The sequence below is a fragment of the Bos indicus genome, chromosome 5 (genome assembly GCF_029378745.1).
Source record: "Bos indicus isolate NIAB-ARS_2022 breed Sahiwal x Tharparkar chromosome 5, NIAB-ARS_B.indTharparkar_mat_pri_1.0, whole genome shotgun sequence".
Lineage (NCBI taxonomy): Eukaryota > Metazoa > Chordata > Mammalia > Artiodactyla > Bovidae > Bos > Bos indicus.
This window is the reverse complement of record NC_091764.1, coordinates 78,261,452-78,282,710: the sequence shown is the minus strand read 5'-3', so window position 1 is coordinate 78,282,710 and position 21,259 is coordinate 78,261,452. Positions and strand designations below refer to the sequence as shown.

The 21,259-nt window shown below is 41.1% G+C and overlaps 1 protein-coding gene and 2 pseudogenes across 3 annotated transcripts in view; 1 reads left to right on the top strand and 2 right to left on the bottom strand.

Annotated features, from left to right (window-relative positions):
* The window catches only part of AMN1 (antagonist of mitotic exit network 1 homolog), an 86,811-nt gene that overhangs the window by 6,830 nt on the left and 58,722 nt on the right, over nucleotides 1–21,259 (bottom strand). The window lies entirely within an intron of this gene.
* LOC139183177 (craniofacial development protein 2 pseudogene) lies at nucleotides 572–16,311 on the bottom strand (annotated as a pseudogene).
* On the top strand, nucleotides 16,311–17,336 carry LOC139183178 (craniofacial development protein 2 pseudogene; annotated as a pseudogene).

The window sequence follows — 21,259 nt, the reverse complement described above, 5'->3', positions numbered from 1 at the left end:
TCACCGACTCGATGGACGTGAGTCTGAGTGAACTCCAGGAGTTGGTGATGGACAGGGAGGCCTGGCGTGCTGCGATTCATGGGGTCACAAAGAGTCGGACATGACTGAGCGACTGAACTGAACTGAACTGAGACTGATGGCAGTAGTTTTCTTTTCTATTGAAAAGTTGATATTATGTTGGTGTACATATTATTATAATTAATAATATCTTAAAGGAAACTTGAATATATTGAAAACTAATGAAAACTGAGGTGAAAACATCATATATTTTACATTGGACAAGGCATTCTATCATATGAATTGGCAAGGTGACAGACAATGAACCCCTTCATGGATCACAGCCTTGTTGTGGGGCAGATCAGATCAGTTGCACAGTCATGTCTGACTCTTTGTGACCCCATGAATCACAGCACTCCAGGCCTTCCTGTCCATTACCAACTACCGGAGTTCACTCAGACTCACATCTATCGAGTCGGTGATGCCATCCAGCCATCTCATCCTCTGTCATACCTTCCCTCTTGCCCCCAATCCCTCCCAGCATCAGAGTCTTTTCCAATGAGTCAACTCTTCGCATGAGGTGGCCAAAGTACTGGAGTTTCAGCTTTAGCATCATACCTTCCAAAGAAATCCCAGGGCTGATCTCCTTTAGAATGGGCTGGTTGGATCTCCTTGTAGTCCAAGGGACTCTCAAGAGTCTTCTCCAACACCACAGTTCAAAAGCATCGATTCTTCGGTGCTCAGCTTTCTTCACAGTCCAACTCTCACATCCATACATGACCACAGGAAAAACCATAGCCTTGACTAGACGGACCTTTGTTGGCAAAGTAATGTCTCTGCTTTTGACATTACTAGGTTGGTCATAACTTTCCTTCCAAGGAGTAAGCGTCTTTTAATTTCATGGCTGCAGTCACCATCTGCAGTGATTTTGGAGCCCAGAAAAATAAAGACTGACACTGTTTCCACTGTTTCCCCATATATTTCCCATGAAGTTATGGGACCGGATGCCATGATCTTCGTTTTCTGAATGTTGAGCTTTAAGCCAACTTTTTCACTCTCCACTTTCACTTTCATCAAGAGGCTTTTGAGTTCCTCTTCACTTTCTGCCATAAGGCTGGTATCATCTGCATATCTGAGGTTACTGATATTTCTCTCGGCAATCTTGATTCTAGCTTGTGTTTCTTCCAGTCCAGCGTTTCTCATGATGTACTCTGCATATAAGTTAAATAAACAGGGTGACAATATACAGCCTTGACATATTTATTTGGAACCAGTCTGTTGTTCCATGTCCAGTTCTAACTGTTGCTTCCTGACCTGCATACAGATTTCTCAAGAGGCAGATCACGTGGTCTGGTATTCCCATCTCTTTCAGAATTTTCCACAGTTTATTGTGATCCACACAGTCAAAGGCTTTGATATAGTCAATAAAGCAGAAATAGATGTTTTTCTGGAACTCTCTTGCTTTTTCCATGATCCAGCGGATGTTGGCAATTTGATCTCTGGTTCCTCTGCCTTTTCTAAAACCAGCTTGAACATCTGAAAGTTCACGGTTCACATATTGCTGAAGCCTGGCTTGGAGAATTTTGAGCATTACTTTACTAGCGTGTGAGATGAGTGCAATTGTGCAGTAGTTTGAGCATTCTTTGGCATTGCCTTTCTTTGGGATTGGAATGAAAACTGACCTTTTCCTGTCCTGTGGCCACTGCTGAGTTTTCCAAATTTGCTGGCATATTGAGTGCAGCACCTTCACAGCATCATCTTTCAGGATTTGGAATAGCTCAACTGGAATTCTATCACCTCCACTAGCTTTGTTCATAGTGATGCTTTCTAAGGCCCACTTGACTTCACATTCCAGGATGTTTGGCTCTAGGTCAGTGATCACACCATCGTGATTATCTGGGTCATGAAGATCTTTTTTGTAGAGTTCTTCTGTGTATTCTTGCCATCTCTTCTTAATATCTTCTGCTTCTCTTAGGTCCATACCATTTCTGTCCTTTATCGAGCCCCTCTTTGCAGGAAATGTTCCTTTGGTATCTCTGATTTTCTTGAAGAGATCTCTAGTCTTTCCCATTCTGTTGTTTCCCTCTATTTCTTTGCATTGATTGCTGAAGAAGGCTTTCTTATCTCTTCTTGCTATTCTTTGGAACTCTGCATTCAGATGTTTATATCTTTTTCTCCTTTGCTTTTCACTTCTCTTCTTTTCACAGCTATTTGTAAGGCCTCCCCAGTCATTTTGCTTTTTTTTATTTCTTTTCCATGGGGATGGTCTTGATTCCTGTCTCCTGTACAATGTCACAAACCTCATTCCATAGTTCATCAGGCACTCTATCTATCAGATCTAGGCCCTTAAATCTGTTTCTCACTTCCACTGTATAATCATAAGGGTTTGATTTAGGTCATACCTGAATGCTTTAGTGGTTTTCCCTACTGTCTTCAATTTAAGTCTGAATTTGGCAATAAGGAGTTCATGATCTGAGCCACAGTCAGCTCCTGGTCTTGTTTTTGCTGACTGTATAGAGCTTCTCCATCTTTGGCTGCAAAGAATATAATCAATCTGATTTTGGTATTGACCATCTGGTCATGTCCATGTATAGAGTCTTCTCTTTGTGTTTTTGGAAGAGGGTGTTTCTTATGACCAGTGCATTTTATTGGCAAAACTCTATTAGTCTTTGCCCTGCTTCATTCCGTATTCCAAGGCCAAATTTGCCTGTTACTCCAGGTGTTTCTTGATTTCCTACTTTTGCATTCCAGTCCCCTATAATGAAAAGGACGTCTTTTTTGGGTGTTAGTTCTAAAAGGTCTTGTAGGTCTTCATAGAACCGTTCAACTTCAGCTTCTTCAGTGTTACTGTTTGGGGCATAGACTTGGATTACCATAATATTGAATGGTTTGCCTTGGAAACGAACAGAGGTCATTCTGTCGTTTTTGAGATTGCATCCAAGTACTGCATTTCAGAAACTTTTGTTGACTATGATGGCTACTCCATTTCTTCTGAGGGATTCCTGCCTGCAGTAGTAGATATAATGGTCATCTGAGTTAAATTCACCCATTCCAGTCCATTTGAGTTTGCTGATTCCTAATGTCGACATTCACTCTTGCCATCTCTTGTTTGACCACTTCCAATTTGCCTTGATTCATGGACCTAACATTCCAGGTTCCTATGCAATATTGCTCTTTACAGCATCAGACCTTGCTTCTATTACCAGACACATCCACAGCTGGGTATGCTTTTTGCTTTAGCTCCATCCCTTTATTCTTTCTGGAGTTATTTCTCCACTGATCTCCAGTAGCATATTGGGCACCTACTGACCTGGGGAGTTTGTCTTTCAGTATCCTATCATTTTGCCTTTTCATACTGTTCATGGGGTTCTCAAGGCAAGAATACTGAAGTGGTTTGCCATTCCCTTCTCCAGTGGACCACATTCTGTCAGATCTCTCCACCATGAGCCGCCCATCTTGGGTTTCCCCACGGGCATGGCTTAGTTTCAATGAGTTAGACAAGTCTGTGGTCCTAGTGTGATTAGATTGACTAGTTTTCTCTGAGTATGGTTTCAGTGTGTCTGCCCTCTGATGCCCTCTTGCAACACCTACCATCTTACTTGGGCAGGGGCTTGCATAAGTCATTCAATCTGTGAGCCATGCCATGCAGGGCCAACCAACATATGGGTCTAACTGAAGAGTTCTGACAAAATGTGGTCCACAGGAGGAGGAGTTGGCAACCCACTCCAATATTCTTGCCTGGAGAACCCAATGGACAGTATGAAAAGGCAAAAAGATATGACACCAGAAGATGAGCCCCCCCAGGTAGGAATGTGTCCAATATGCTATTGGGGAAGAGTGGAGGGCAATTATGAATAGCTCCAGAAAGAATGAAGCGGCTGGGTCAAAGGGAGAACAACACTCACCTGTGGAGGTATCTGGTGGTGAAAGTAAAGTCTGACGATATAAAAAACAATGCTGCATAAGAACCTGGAATGTAAGGTCCATGAATCAAGGTAAATTAGATGTGGACAAGAAGGAGATGGCAAGAGTGAACATTGACATCTTAGGAATCAGTGAACTAAAATGGATGGGAATGGGCAAATTTAATTCAGATAACTATAATGTCTACTACTGTGGGCAAGACTCCCTTAGAAGAAGTGGAGTAGCTCTCACAGTCAATAAAAGAGTCCACAATGCAGTACCTGGGTGCATCCTCAAAAATGATAGAAAGATCTTGGTTCATTTCCAAGGCAAACCATTCAATATCAGAGTAATCCAAGTCTATGCCCAAACACTGACGCTGAAGAAACTGAAGTTGACCGGTTCTATGAAGACCTACAACACCTTCTAGAGCTAACACCAAAAAAGATGTCCTTTTCATCCTTGGGGATTGAAATACAAAAGTAGGAAGTCAAGAGATACCTGGAGTAACAGGCAAGTTTGGCTTTGGAGTACAAAATGAAGCAGGATAGAAGCTAACAGAGTTTGCCAAGAAAACACACTGATCATAGCAAACACCCTTTTCCAACAACACAAGAGATGACTCTATACATGGACATCACCAGGTGGTCAATACTGAAATCAAATTGATTACATTCTTTGAAGCCACAGATGGAGAAGCTCTATATAGTCAGTAAAAACAAGACCTGGAGCTGATTGTGGCTCATATCATGAGCTCCTTATTGAAAACTTCATGCTTAAATTGAAGAAAGTAGGGAAAACCACTAGGCAATTCAGGTATGACCCAAATCAAATCCCTTATACAGTGATGTGACAGATAGATTCAAGGGGTTAGATCTGATAGACAGAGTGCCTGAAGAACTATGGACAGACGTTTGTAACACTGAACCGGAGGCAGTGACCAAAACCATCTCAAAGGAAAAGAAATCCAAGAAAGCAAAGTGGTTGTTTGAGGAGGCTTTACAAATAGCTGAGGAAAGAAGAGAAGTGAAAGGTAAGGAAGAAAAGGGAAAATATACCCAACTGAATGCAGAGTTCCAGAGAATAGCGAGGAAGAATTAAGAAGGCCTTCTTAAATGAATAATGCAAAGAAATAGAGGAAAATAATAGAACGAGAAAGACTAGAGATCTCTTCAAGAAAATTGGAGATATCAAGGGAATATTTCATGCAAGTATGGGCATGAAAAGGACAGAAATGGTAAGGACCTAACAGAAGAAGAAGAGATTAAGAAGAGGTGGCAAGAATACACAGAAGAACTGTACAAGAAAGGTCTTAAAGACCCAGATAACCACAATGGTGTGGGCACCCAGCTAGAGCCAGACATTCTGGAGTGTGAAATCAAGTGGGCATTAGGAAGCATTGGAAGTCTCACCCATGGAGCAGATGTGCTGCCTGGGACCCTTTCCCAGTTGGGACTCCAGATGTGCTGTGGCACGGGACTTTCCAGTTTAAGTCCGGATGTTGGTCAAAACCCAATTTGGTGATGTCCTCTCTGCTCTTTTTATTTCTCTTTTATTTTAATGTTATTATATTGAAAGTAAGGTAGATAGTTCTCTAATAAATATCTATTATTTATCTGTATATAATAAGTGGCTTATTTTGTTAACAAATCCTTTGAACCTCAGATGAAAGTGAAAACTTTCCACAAAACATTAATTGGTGCTGTGAGCAGGATCTGTGAGACAAAATGCCACTCAGAAAAGAAAGAGATTAAGGTTGATGAAGTTGATGAAGTTTTTATTCCTAGATGGGAAGATTCACCCTATTGCTCGTTAGCTAGTGAATGGAATGTATTCACTGGATTATGTGAGAATTGGAACCTTAAATTAAAGCAGGCAAAACTTTTAGAGGGCTTCTCTGGTAGCTCAACTGGTAAAGAATCCACCTGCAATGCAGGAAACCCTGGTTTGATTCCTGGGTTGGGACAACTGGCCAGAGAAGGGATAGGCTACCCACTCCAGTATTCTTGGGCTTCCCTGTGGCTCAGCTGATAAAAAAATCCAAAAATCCACCTGCAATGCAGGAAACCTGCCTTCAATCCCTGGGTTGGGAAGATTCCCCAGAGAAGGGAAAGGCTGCCCACTCCAGTATTCTGGCCTGGAGAATCCCATGGACTGTATAGTCCACGGGGTTGCAAAGAGTTAGACACAACTGAGCAACTTTCACTAGGAATCATTACTGTTAAGATGAACAAAGATAGTGAAAGTGATGGAATTCCAGCTGAACTATTTAAAATCCTAAAAGATGATGCTGTTAAAGCACCACACTCAATATGTCAGCAAGTTTGGAAAAATCAGCAGGGGCCAGAGAAATTGGAACAGGTCAGTTTTCATTCCAATATCAAAGAAGGGCAATGCCAAAGAATGTTCAAACTACCACACAATTGCACTCATTTCACATCCTAGCAAGGTTATGCTCAAAATCTGTCAAGCTAGGCTTCAGCAGTACATGGACTGAGAATTGTTAGATATACAAACTGGGTTTAGAAAAGGCAGAGGAACCAGAGATCAAATTGGCAACATTCGTTGGATCATGGAGAAAACAAGGGAATTCCAGAAAAGACATCTACTTCTGCTTCATTGACTATGCTAAAGTCTTTGGTTGTGTGGATCACAACAAACTGTGGAAAATTCTCAAAGACACTGGAATACCAACTCACCTTACCTGCCTCCTGTGAAACCTGTATGAGTCAAGAAGCCACAGTTAGAACTGACATCGAATAATTGACTGGTTAAAAATTGGGAAAGTGGTATGCCAAAGTTGTATATTGTCTCCTTGCTTATTTAACTTCTATGCAAAGTACCTCATGTAAAATGCTGGAATCAAGCTTGCTGGGGGAAATATCAATAACCTCAGATATGCAGATGATACCACTTTAATGTCAGAAAATGAAGAATAACTATGGTGCCTCTTGAACATGAAAGAGAAGAGTGAAAAAGCTGGCTTGAAACTCAACATTGAAAAAAACTAAGATCATGGCATCACTTCATAGCAAATAGAAGGGGAAAAGTGGAAGAAGTGGCAGATTTTACTTTCTCAGGCTCCAAAATCATTGTGGACGGTGACTGCAGCCATGACATTAAAAGACACTTGCTCCATGGAAGGAAAGCGATGACAAACCTAGACAGCACATGAAAAACCAGAGACATCACTGCCAACAAAGGTCCATATAGTCAAAGCTATGGTTTTTCCAGGAGTCATGTATGGATGTGAGAGGTGGACTATAAAGAAGGCTGATCACCAAAGAATTGATGCTTTCAAACTGTGGTGCTGGAGAAGACTCTTGAAAGTCTCTTGGACTGCAAGGAGATCAAACCAGTCATTCTTGAAGAAAATCAACCTTGAATTGGAAGGACTGATGCTGAAGCTAAAGCTCCAGTACTTTGGCCACCTGATGGGAAGAGCCAACTCACTAGAAAAGACCCTGATTCTGGGAAGGACTGAGGGCAGGAGAAGAAGAGGATGACAGAGGATGAGATGGTTGGATGGCATCACCAACTCAATGGACATGAATCTGAGCAAACTCTGGGAGACAGTGAAAGACAGGGAGGCCTGACATGCTACAGTCCATGGGGTTGCAAAGAGTTGGATATGACTGAGTGACTGAAAAACAACATGTATGGTTGTGAGAGTTGGACCATAAAGAGAGCTGATTGCCGAAGATTCGCTGCTTTCAAATTGTGGTGCTAGAAAAGACTCCTGAGAGTCCCTTGGACAGCAAGAGAGATCAAACCAGTCAATCCTACAGGAAATCAATCCTGAATATTCATTGGAAGGATTGAGGCTGAAGCCAAAGCTCCAATACTCTGGCCACATGATAGGAGGAGCTGACCCATTGGAAAAGATCCTGATGCTGGGAAAGATTGAGGGCGGGAGGAAAAGGGGATGACAGAGGACCAGATGGTTTGATGGCATCACCAACTCAATGGACATGAATTTGAGTAAACTCCGGGAGATAGTGAAGGACAGGGAATTTGGTGTGCTGCAGTCCATGGCATGGCAAAGAGTTGGACGTGACTTAGCAACTGAAGAACAATGACTGTATTGGGCTGACCTGGATAACTCAGGATCATCTTCCTATTGTAAGGTCAGTATATTTGTAGGTTCTAACCATTATAACATGGATGTATTTGGGTGGGGGCATTATTTTGCTTATGGCTATACCATGTTAATAGAATAAAGGATAAAAATGACATAATCATTTCAAAAGACTCAGAAAAGACATTTGATAAAGTCCAACATTCATGATAAAAACATTTAGCATACTAGAAACAGAAAGGAACTTCTTCAACCTGATAAAGGGCATCTATGAAAAAGCTGCCACTAACGTCATCCTTCCTGGTGAGAGACTAACTACTTTCCCCCTAAGATCAGGAACAAATACAAGGATTTCTGCTTTTGCCATTTCTATACTACAGTACACTGGAGGTTCTAACTATGGAAATTAGGGAAGAAAAAGAAAAATCATTCATGTTGGAAAGGAAAAAGTAAAACTTTTTAAAATTGTAGTTAAATAATACAGTTTATAGAATTTTCTAAGGAATCTACTAAAAATTAGAATAAATCAGTTCAGAAACATTGCAGTGCATAAGATCAATATACAAAAATAAATTTATTTCTAAACAATGAGCAATCCAAAAATTGCAAGTAGTTCTTTGTCCCTTTCATGTTTGCCCATTTCTGCTCCCCTCTAATTATAAAAGAACTAATTGAAATGAAATCAGTAAGCAATTGAAATGAATACCTGACTTATGCTCTCCTGAGTGCACATTGTGCCTTATCTAACCTGTTGATTCTTTTCCTGGATAAAAAAGAAGTCAGAGTAAAGAATTAAGTAGTTTAAAAAATGACTGGTTCTTTAACCCCAGAAGTCCCCTTAGCAATCCTGCAGGCAGATCATGCTGGCAAGGTTTTCTTCTCTCTGAAGAAAGAGTCAGCCAGTCTGCACTCTATGGAGAATGATGTAAAACCCATCCCCCTACCTTGATGTGTCACTAAGATTCTTTCTCCCATCTTTCCCTTTAAAAACTATCATTGCTGAGCAGAATCCTTGGAGTTGGTCTCTAGACATGAGTCCACCATCTTCCTAGATTGCCACCTTTTTGCTTTCTTTCTTCTTCTCCTTCATTCAGTTCAGTTGCTCAGTCTTGTCCAACTCTGCAATCCCATGAACTGCAGCACGCCAGGCCTCCCTGTCCATCACCAACTCCCAGAGTCCACTCAAACCTATGTCCATTGAGTCGGTGATGTCATCCAACCATCTCATCCTCTGTCGTCCCCTTCTCCTCCTGCCCTCAATCTTTCCCAGCATCAGGTTCTTTTCAAATGAGTTGGCTCTTCGCATCAGGTGGCCAAAGTATTGGAGTTTCAGCTTCAACATCAGTCCTTCCAATGAAAACCCAGGACTGATCTCCTTTAGGATGGACTGGTTGGATCTCCTTGCACTCCAAGGGACTCTCAAGAGTCTTCTCTAACACCACAGTGCAAAAGCATCAATTTTTCGGCACTCAGCTTTCTTTATAGTCCAACTCTCACATCCATACATGACCACTGGAAAAACCATAGCCTTGACTAGACAGACCTTTTGCAAAGTAATATCTCTGCTTTTTAATATGCCATCTAGGTTGGTCATAACTTTTCTTCCAAGGAGTAAGCGTCTTTTAGTTTCATGGCTGAAACCACCATCTGCAGTGATTTTGGAGCCCAGAAAAATAAAGTCAGCCACTGTTTCCACTGTTTCCCCATCTATTTGCCATGAAGTGATGGGACCAGATGCCATGATCTTCGTTTTCTGAATGTTGAGCTTTAAGCCAACTTTTTCACTCTCCTCTTTCACTCTCATCAAGAGACTCTTTAGTTCTTCTTCACATGTGGTCCACTGGAGAAGGTAATGACAAACCACTTCAGTATTCTTGCCTTGAGAACCCCATCAACAGTATGAAAAGGCAAAAAGATAGGATACTGAAAGATGAACTCCCCAGGTCGGTAGGTGCCCAATATGCTACTGGAGATCAGTGGAGAAGTAACTTCAGAAAGAATAAAGGGATGAAGTGAAAGCAAAAAACAACACCCAGTTGTGGATGGGACTGGTGATAGAAGTAAGGTTCGATGCTGTAAAGAGCAGTATTGCATAGGAACCTGGAATGTTAGGTCCATGAATCAAGGCAAATTGGAAGTGGTCAAACAGGAGATGACAAGAGTGAACATCAACATTCTAGAATCAGTGAACTAAGATGGACTGGAATGGGTGAATTTCACTCAGATGACCATTTTATCTACTACTGTGGGCATGAATCCCTTAGAAGAAATGGAGTAGCCATCACAGTCAACAAAAGAGTCTGAAATGCAGTACTTGGATGCAATCTCAAAAACGACAGAATGATCTCTGTTCGTTTCTAAGGCAAACCATTCAATATTATGGTAATCCAAGTCTATGCCCGGACCAGTAACTCTGAAGAAGCTGAAGTTGAACAGTTCTATGAAGACCTACAAGACCTTCTAGAACTAACACCCCCAAAAGACGTCCTTTTCATTATAGGGGACTGGAATGCAAAAGTAGGAAGTTAAGAAACACCTGGAATAACAGGCAAGTTTGGTCTTAGAGTACAGAATGAAGCAGGGCAAAGGCTAATAGAGTTCTGCCAAGAGAACGCACTGGTCATAGCAAACACCCTTCCAACAACAAAAGAGAAGACTCTCCTTCATTATTATTATATTATTTTGGCCATACCAGGCGGCTTGCAGGATCTTAGTTATCCCACCAGGGATCAAACCCAGGCCCTTGGCAGTGAAAGCATGGAGTCCTAACCTCTGGAATGCCAGGGAATTCCTCCAAGCTTTCTGATTAAAGCACTTTCTTTTCTAATGACACTTGCCTCTTGAGTTACTGGCATGTGAGAGGCAAGCGGCCAAACCTGGGTTTGGTTACAAAATGAAATTAAGAAAATAATTTCATTTATATTACCATCAAAAAGAATACTTAGGAATAAGTTTAACAAAATAAGTGAAAACTTATACTTAGCTCAGCGCCAAAGAATTGATGCTTTTGAACTGTGGTGTTGGAGAAGACTCTTGAGAGTCCCTTGGACTGCAAGGAGATCCAACCAGTCCATTTTAAAGGAGATCAGTCCTGGGTGTTCTTTGGAAGGACTGATGCTAAAGCTGAAACTCCAATACTTTGGCCACCTCATGCAAAGAGCTGACTCATTGGAAAAGACTCTGATGCTGGGAGGGATTGGGGACAGGAGGAGAAGGGGACGACAGAGGATGAGATGGCTGGATGGCATCACTGACTCGAAGGACATGAGTTTGAGTGAACTCTTGGAGTTGGTGATGGACAGGGAGGCCTGGCGTGCTCCAATTCATGGGGTTGCAAAGAGTCGGACATGACTAAGTGACTGAACTGAGCTGATATTCTGAAAACTACAAAAGACTGTTGATAGAAATGAAAGTAGGTCTAATAAATGTGAAGATGTCCATTTATTCAAAGATCAGAATAAATGATTCATGTATCATTATCCATTTTTTCATAGATCAGAAGAGTTTTCGTTAAGATGGCAGTACTCCCCAAACTGATCTACAGATTCAATGCCATCCTTAGCAAAATGCCACCTAATTTTTAAAAAAGAAATTGACAAAACAATCCTAGTATTTACACAGGAATTTAAAGGAATCAGAACAGTCAATACGGTTTTGAAAAAGAACAAAATGGGAAACATATACTTCCTGATATACTTTCGTTGGTGTTTCTAAGACTATTTTGGCATATTTACTAATTATGAATTTATTATCAAATATATGTAAATATTTAACTTCTGATTATATATTTCTGTCATTCTTCTGTAGGAATCTACTATTACACACATATATATATAGAAAAACACTTTTCCCTCTAGCTCTGAGTATACAGTGTATATTAATGTAATTACAAATTTTGATGCTAGAGGGCAGTTGCCTAATTGTGTCTGACTCTTTGCAACCCCATGGACTATAGCATGCCAGGCCTCCCTGTCCCTCACCATCTCTTGGAGTCTGCCCAAGTTCATGTCCATTGCATTGCTTATGCCATCCAGCCATCTCATCCTCTGATGCCCTCATCTCTTTCTGCCCTTAATCTTTTCCAGTGTTACATTACTCAGTCTATTCAGGCAGCTTTTCCTCATAAATATATAGAGTACTCAGGGCAGTGAGTTAACAGTAGGAATATTTGATGCCTGTAAGTTTCTTATGCTATAGGGAGAAACTGTGGCGTCTCTAAGTATTTCATGATCTCTTGCCAGAGTATTTTGTAGAAACTGTGGAAGAGGAAAAAAATTCTTTACCCTTCTGAGCTCTTGGCTGAGATCCCCTTGTAACCAAAGATGAATTAACAAAAGAAAAACAAACAGAAGTTTATCAACAAGAATACTTCATGTATATATGGGAGATAAATCAAGAAAAATGAGTAAACTCCTTGAGATGGCCCAAGTTACCACCATTTTCAGCAAAAGACAATTGAGAGATGTTGGGATTGTTGGGAAACTGGTTATGGAAAGTTACCAGTAAAAGTACAATTAACAGGGTAATGAAACCAAACTCTGCCAGGCCCTCCTAGGTACAAGTCCCTCCTTGTCTCCCACTTCTTATTTATAGAAAAACTTTGTGTCTATTAGGCCTTCCCTGAGTTCCAACGAATAGACTTAAACAGTTAACGATTAGAGAAATAGAAAATGCAGAAACAAAGAAAGCAATCAAGCAAGAAAAGTAATAATAGCTTGAACAATAGAGTCACAGGACTCCTAGTTCCTCCTGAAGGGATACAGATAACAATCTGATGCATATCTTTGAGTTTTTCTGCAGAAACTAACACCCCTTTCACCAAGTGGAAGATATTGACTACATGATGACCACCAGCATTCTGGCTGATCCCAGACTGGCTGAAACCAGGAGATTGATGATTGAGATTCCCAAAACATCAACCTGCTATTTCACCACCAACCAATCAGAAAAACATGCATGAGTTGATCATGCACCCTGCGACCCTCATCACTTACGTTGCCTTTAATAACCCTTGGCTGAAAGCTATCAGGGAGTTCTTGCCTTTTGAGAATCAGCTGTCCATGCTGCTTGCTTGGCACCCTGCACCTTCCCTCACTACAACCTGGTGTCAGGATTGGCTTTGCAGCACATGGGGTGAAGAGACCCGATTTCAGTTTGGTAACAGTAAGATTCACTATGAAGATTTAAAGTGCCTTATCCACTGAATATGATTCTGATTTAGAGTCACCCCTCTCTTCTCACTTTTACTGTCCTCTTGGTACAGAGAGGGAGACAAGGAGGGAGACATTTTACAAATGAAGATTTTCTTTAAAAATGTAAACTCTCTTCACAAAAGGATAACTTCTCTTTTCAGAGCTCCTCCAGTGTCTGCTGATTCTCAGGAAAAATGGCTTAAAATAATCCTTATGCCAAAGAGGCATATTTGGGGTGGCTTATTCTGCTACTTGGGCTTCTCTGGTGGCTCAGTGTAAAGAACACACCTGCCAATGCAGGAGACCTGGGTTTGATCCCAGGGTCTGAAAGATCCCCCAGAGAAGAAAATGGCAACCCACTGCAGCATTCTTGCTGGGAAATCCCATGGATAGAGGAGCCTGGCAGTCAGACTTGACTAAGCAACTAAATAACAACAATTCTGCTACTCAACAAAACCAGACTCAGGACTGAAAAAGACTCTAAAGGTCATTTATACCAATCACATTACTGATGCTTGATGTCACTCTCCTACTTCCTTCCCTCTCTACTAGTAGTTAAGCCACTTGACACCAAAGGCTTAGGAAATTGCTCTATTGGAAAAAGAAGTAGAGATTGTGGATTAGGTGATTTAGGTTTTTTACTTCCAGTTCTATTAGTACCTATTTCTAATATTTGGGACAAGCCACCTAAATTCACTAAACTGTGTAGACGACTTCTGAGGAATCTTTTACTTTACTATCTTTTAAAAAATCTATGACTAATGTAGATGGAGACCACTTTTTGCAAGAGATTCACTATGGTAGCTGTTGAAGCCCCAAGAAAAAGAAGAAACTATGGGAATATAAATTAACAAACTAAGTTTTTCAAATTATCAAGGGGAATGTAATTAACACATTTTAATAAAATACACAGGTAAATAAGTGAGGCTGTGCACATTTTTTCTAATACGCCATTACAGTGTGTGGCATAAAGAAGTTCTGTCATGCTGGATTAGTAATAGATGACTAAAGAATGATGAAGAAACAGAATAATATAGGATATAGAAAATGAAATACATGAAATTTAAAAAGTGTCCTTGAAGCAAGGAATCAGCTTTAATTATAGGACACTCTGAAACAAACCACTTGGCTCCATGTGGTAAATCTTGACATATTTATTATCCAGAAATCTAAAGAACTTGCTTGTAAAGTAATCAAGCTGAAACAAATCCTCAGATATCACTAAAGTTTGAATCAAGTCAACCAAAAGTGGCAGATTTCCTGTTGGGTTTTCCTGCCTTTCAATATAAACATAGGATGTTTGTGCTAATTGCTTTATTGCCCTTCTAAAATCTAAGCCTAGATGGCTGTGAATACTGTGAAACATGTTTAGATAAGGTTAGAAATAGAAATGCATGTCCAATTAAGGAGATTAACAAAACTGTGTGAGTTGATATTACTGAAAATCATAGCAGACATAATTGAATTGAAAATAATACATTTTAAAATTATTTTCCTGTTTTCCGTAATGTCTATGATTTACAGTATTTTAAACAGCAGCTTTTTTGTCTTTTCTGCAGATATAAAATCAGAGTGCTTCTAATAGTTTCAATACCTAATTTATAATGTATAGTTTTCCTTACAGTCTGATTGTAATGTTAAGAAATTTTATAAAAACTTAGAAACACGGAGGAGAAGATAAACTTATTAATTCAGGGAATCAGATGAGTAACTGCCAATTTGGGGGTCAGGTTGCTTTGAGGATAACATAATACTAGAATTGCACAAACATATGTATATACACACATTCTTTTTTTAAAGTGGACAATTTTTAAAGTCTTTATTGAATTTGTTACAATATTGCTTCTGTTGCATGTTTTAGTTTTTTGTCCTAGAAGCATGTGGGATCTTAGCTCCCTGAGGAGGAGGAGGAGGTTTAGTCCCTAGTTCAGTTCAATTCAGTTCAGTTCAGTCGCTCAGTCGTGTCCGACTCTTTGAGACCCCATGAATCTCAGCACGCCAGGCCTCCCTGTCCATCACCAACTCCCGGAGTTCACTCAGACTCATGTCCATCGAGTCAGTGATGCCATCCAGCCATCTCATCCTCTGTCGTTGCCTTCTCCTCCTGCCCCCGAATCCCTCCCAGCATCAGAGTCTTTTCCAATGAGTCAACTCTTTGCATGAGGTGGCCAAAGTACTGGAGTTTCAGCTTTAGCATCATTCCTTCTAAAGAAATCCCAGGGCTGATCTCCTTCAGAATGGACTGGTTGGATCTCCTTGCAGTCCAAGGGACTCTCAAGAGTCTTCTCCAACACCACAGTTGTGTCCAACTCTTGCGACCCCATGGACTGTAGCCTGCCAGGCTCCTCTGTCTATGGGATTCTCCAGGCAAGAATACTGGACTGTGTTGCCAATTCCTTCTCCAGGGGATCTTCCTGGCCCAGGAATTGAACCTAGGTCTCCTGCATTGCAGGCAGATTCTTTACCAACTGAGCTACACGGAAACCCTCACCAGGGATCAAACCCACACCCCCCTGCATTGGAAGGTGAAGTCTTAACCACTGGACTGCCAGGGAAGTCCTGTACATACCTTCTTTTTACAGAATATAAATCATATTGTTTTATCTACTCAGATGTGACAAATCACATGAATATAAAAGAGGGAGGATATAAAGTGTTAGGATAGGAAAGAAGAAAGAACTTTCATTTATCAGGTTAAAAAAAAAGCATTTGTCTTCTGTGGAGAAAAAAGAAATTAATAAACGTAAGGTGAATATATTAACTCACTTTATTTTTATTGAACTGTGGGGTTGGAGAAGACTCTTGAGAGTCCCTTGGACTGCAAGGAGATCCAACCAGTCCATCCTAAAGGAAATCTGTCCTGAATATTCATTGGAGAGACTGATGCTGAAGCTGAAACTCCAATATTTTGGCTACCTGATGTGAAGAAGTGACTCACTAGAAAAGACCCTGATGCTGGGAAAGGTTGAAGGAGGGAGAAGAAGGGGATGACAGAGGATGAGATGGTTGGATGGCATCACCAACTCAATGGACATGAGTTTGAGTCAACTCTGGGTGTTGGTTATGGACAGGGAGGCCTGGTGTGCTGCAGTCCATGGGGTCAAAAAGAGTTGGACACAATGAGTGACTGAACTGATTTATTTTTATTCAATGATGGTAGCAAATTTCTAGGAATCAGCAAACTAAAATGGACTGGAATGGGTGGATTTAACTCAGATGACCATTATATCTACTACTGTGGGCAAGAATCCCTCAGAAGAAATGGAGTAGCCATCATGGTCAACAAAAGAGTCCAAAATGCAGTACTTGGATGCAATCTCAAAAACGACAGAATGATCTCTGTTCATTTCCAAAGCAAACCATTCAATACCACAGTAATCCAAGTCTATGCCCCAAACAGTAACACTGAAGAAGCTGAAGTTGAACGGTTCTATGAAGACTTACAAGACCTTTTAGAACTAACACCCAAAAAAGACATCCTTTTCATTATAGGGGACTGGAATGCAAAAGTAGGAAGTCAAGAAACACCTGGAGTAACAAGCAAATTTGGCCTTGGAATATGGAATTAAGCAGGGCAAAGACTAATAGAGTTTTGCCAAGAAAATGCATTGGTCATAGCAAACACCCTCTTCCAAAAACACAAGAGAAGACTCTACACATGGACATCACCAGATGGTCAACACTGAAATCAGACTGATTATATTCTTTGCAGCCAAAGATGGAGAAGCTCTATACAGTCAGCAAAAACAAGACCAGGAGCTGACTGTGGCTCAGACCATGAACCCCTTATTGCCAAATTCAGACTTAAATTGAAGAAAGTAGGGAAAATCACTACAGCATTCAGGTATGACCTAAATCAAATCCCTTATGATTATACAGTGGAAGTGAGAAACAGACTTAAGGGCCTAGATCTGATTGATACAGTGCCTGATGAACTATGGAGGGAGGTTCGTGACATTGTACAGGAGATAGGGATCAAGACCATCCCCATGGAAAAGAAATGCAGAAAAGCAAAATGGCTGTCTGGGGAGGCCTTACAAATAGCACTGAACAGAAGAGAAATGAAAAGCAAAGGAGAAAAGGTAAGATATAAGCATCTGAATGCAGAGTTCCAAAGCATAGCAAGAAGAGATAAGAAAGCCTTCTTCAGCGATCAATGCAAATAAATAGAGGAAAACAACAGAATGGGAAAGACTAGAGATCTCTTCAAGAAAATGAGAGGTACCAAGGGAACATTTCATACAAAGATGGGCTTGATAAAGGACAGAAATGGTATGGACCTAACACAAGCAGAGATATTAAGAAGAGGTGGAAGGAATACACAGAAGAACTGTACAAAAAAGATCTTCACAACCAAGATAGTCATGATGGTGTGATCACTCACCTCGAGCCAGACATCCTGGAATGTGAAGTCAAGTGGGCCTTATTAAGCATCACTACGAACAAAGCTAGTGGAGGTGCTGGAATTCCAGTGGAGCTATTCCAAATCCTGGAAGATGATGCTGTGAAAGTGCTGCACTCAATATGCCAGCAAATTTGGAAAACTCAGCAGTGGCCACAGGACTGGAAAAGGTCAGTTTTCATTCCAATCCCAAAGAAAGGCAATGCCAAAGAATGCTCAAACTACCGCACAATTGCACTCATCTCACACGCTAGTAAAGTAATGCTCAAAATTCTCCAAGCCAGGCTTCAGCAAAACGTGAACCGTGAACGTCCAGATGTTCAAGCTGGTTTTAGAAAAGGCAGAGGAACCAGAGATCAAATTGCCAACATCCGCTGGATCATGGAAAAAGCAAGAGAGTTCCAGAAAAACATCTATTTCTGCTTTACTGACTATGCCAAAGCCTTTGACTGTGTGGATCACAATAAACTGTGGAAAACTCTGAAAGAGATGGGAATAGCAGACCACCTGACCTGCCTCTTGAGAAACCTATATGCAGGTCAGGAAGCAACAGTTAGAACTGGACATGGAACAGCAGACTGGTTCCAAATAGGAAAAGGAGTACATCAAGGCTGTATATTGTCACCCTGTTTATTTAACTTATATGCAGAGTACCTCATGAGAAACGCTGGGGTGGAAGAAGCACAAGCTGGGATCAAGATTGCCAGGAGAAATATCAATAACCTCAGATATGCAGATGACACCACCCTTATGGCAGAAAGTGAAGAGGAATAAAAAGCCTCTTGATGAAAGTGAAAGTAGAGAGTGAAAAAGTTGGCTTAAAGCTCAACATTCAGAAAACGAAGATCATGGCATCCGGTCCCATCACTTCATGGCAAATAGATGAAGAAACAGTGGAAAACAGTGTCAGACTTTATTTTTCTGGGCTCCAAAATCACTGCAGATGGTGACTGCAGCCATGAAATTAAAAGATGCTTACTCCTTGGAAGGAAAGTTATGACCAACCTAGATAGCATATTCAAAGGCAGAGACATTACTTTTCCAACAAAGTTCCATCTAGTCAAGGCTATGGTTTTCCAGTGGTCATGTACAGATGTGAGAGTTGGACTGTGAAGAAGGCTGAGCACCAAAGAATTGATGCTTTTGAACTGTGGTGTTGGAGAAGACTCTTGAGAGTCCCTTGGACTGCAAGGAGAACCAACCAGTCCATTCTAAAGGAGATCAGTCCTGGGTGTTCATTGGACGAACTGACACTAAAGCTGAAACTCCAGTACTTTGGCCACCTCATGCGAAGAGTTGACTCATTGGAAAAGACTCTGATGCTGGGCAGGATTTGGGGGGCAGGAGGAGAAGGGGACGACAGAGGATGAGATGGCTGGATGGCATCACTGACTCGATGGACATGAGTCTAGGTGAACTCCGGGAGTTGGTGATGGACAGGGAGGCCTGGCGTGCTGCAATTCATGGGGTTGCAAAGAGTCGGACATGACTGAGTGACTGAACTGAACTGAACTGATGGTAGAAAAAATTTACAATGGTGCAGTGCTGACAGGAAAGAGTGAAGAGTAGAGACGATCTGGGTAGTTGAAAAACTTCAGCTTTTTTCTCTTTAAGAACCTAATGATAAAAAGCATTGTATAGGAACCCCTGTATTATTATCAGATCACCCAATTTTATGACTGACAGTTATATATAAGGGAAAGTTGAGGTCTATAAAGTTAAGTTATTCAGTGTTTTGGAGAGAAGAGAGTTCTAGAAAAACATCTACTTCTGCTTTATTGATTATGCCAAAGCCTTTTACTGTGTGGATCATCACAAACTGGAAAATTCTTAAAGAGATGGGAATACCAGACCACCTGACCTGCCTCTTGAGAAATTTGTATGCAGGTCAGGAAGCAACAGTTAGAACTGGACATCGAACAGCAGACTGGTTCCAAATAGGAAAAGGAGTACGTCAAGGCTGTATATTGTCATCCTGTATATTTAACTTATATGCAGAGTACATCATGAGAAATGCTGGGCTGGATGAAGCACAAGCTGGAATCAAGACTTTTGGGAGAAATATCAGTAACCTCAGATATGCAGATGACACCACCCTTATGGCAGAAAGCGAAGAACTAAAGAGCTTCTTGATGAAAGTGAAAGAGGAGAGTGAAAAAGTTGGCTTAAAGCTCAACATTCAGAAAACGAAGATCATGGCATCTGGTCCCATCACTTCATGGCAAATAGATGGGGAAACAGTGGAAACAGTGGCTGACTTTATTTTTTTGGGCTCCAAAATCACTGCAGATGGTGATTGCAGCCATAAAACTAAAAGACGCTTACTCCTTGGAAGGAAAGTTATGACCAACCTAGATGGCATATTAAAAAGCAGAGACATTACTTTGTCAACAAAGGTCCATCTAGTCAAGGTTATGGTTTTTCCTGTGGTCATGTATGGATGTGAGAGTTGGACTATAAAGAAAGCTGAGCGCTGAAGAATTGATGCTTTTGAACTGTGGTATTGGAGAAGACTCTTCAGAGTCTCTTAGACTGCAAGCAGATCCAACCAATCCATCCCAAAGGAAATCAGTTATGACTATTCATTGGAAGGACTGATGTTGAAGCTGAAATTCCAATACTTTGGCCACCTTATGCAAAGAACTTATTCATTGGAAAAGACCGTGATGCTGGGAAAGATTGAGGGCAGAAGGAGAAGGGGACAACAGAGGATGAGATGGTTGGATTGCATCACCGACTCAATGGACATGAGTTTGAGTCAAGTCCAGGAGTCGGTGATGGACAGGGAGGCCTGGCGTGCTGCAGTCCATGGGATTGCAATGAGTTGGGACACGACTGAGCGACTGAACTCAACTGAACTGAGGAGACCAATGTTGACTTAAAAAAAATGCATAATGTGAGAGTTATGAGATAAATTTTATTTGGGGGCAAAATGAGGACTGCAGCCCAGGAGACACTACCTCAGAGAAACTGCTCCAAAGATGTAGCGGGAAAGGTCAGGATATATGTGATTTTGGGGAAGGGACAGTATATGCAATCAAGCACACATTTTCCCAGAAAGTTGCCTCAAGCCTCGTGAAGCTTTCTGCTGGTCACAAGAAACAATCGTCTCCATGAAAGATTTTAGTGCTTTTCTACAGATGAGGAGATACAAGAATTGGGTGTATAAAATCAGCTCCTGAAAATATCTAACTATCTGAAGACCTGATCTACGTTTCCCCCTCCCCACCAGCACAGAATGCCTCATTTCTCCACCCTGAACTCCTTTCAGCGGGAGTTGAAGGTCAGCAGCTACAGCAGCACAAGATTGAATCCTTGTAGAGGTAGATGGCAGGCTCCCACAGCAAGTGCCTATGTGTGGCTGACACAGAGGATTGGTGCTCATTTCACTTCTTCTTGAGATTTTTGTTTAATATTAGCACCATTATTAAAAACTCTGTCACAAGGGGCAAGTACTGTTTCAGTTTCTCACTTTCCTATTTGGGGAAAGCAAGGATTAAAACACACACACACACACACACACAAATTATCCTGTGTTAAAAAAATTTGACAAATGCTTGTTTGGGGAGCAAAACTTTGTAGCCATCCCAAAGTGTCGGGCATCAGGATTATTTCGAGCTGAAAACAATCAAGGCCCAAAAGACTCAAGAAGAAATTTTGCCCTTTCCCCTTACTGCCTAAAGGAAG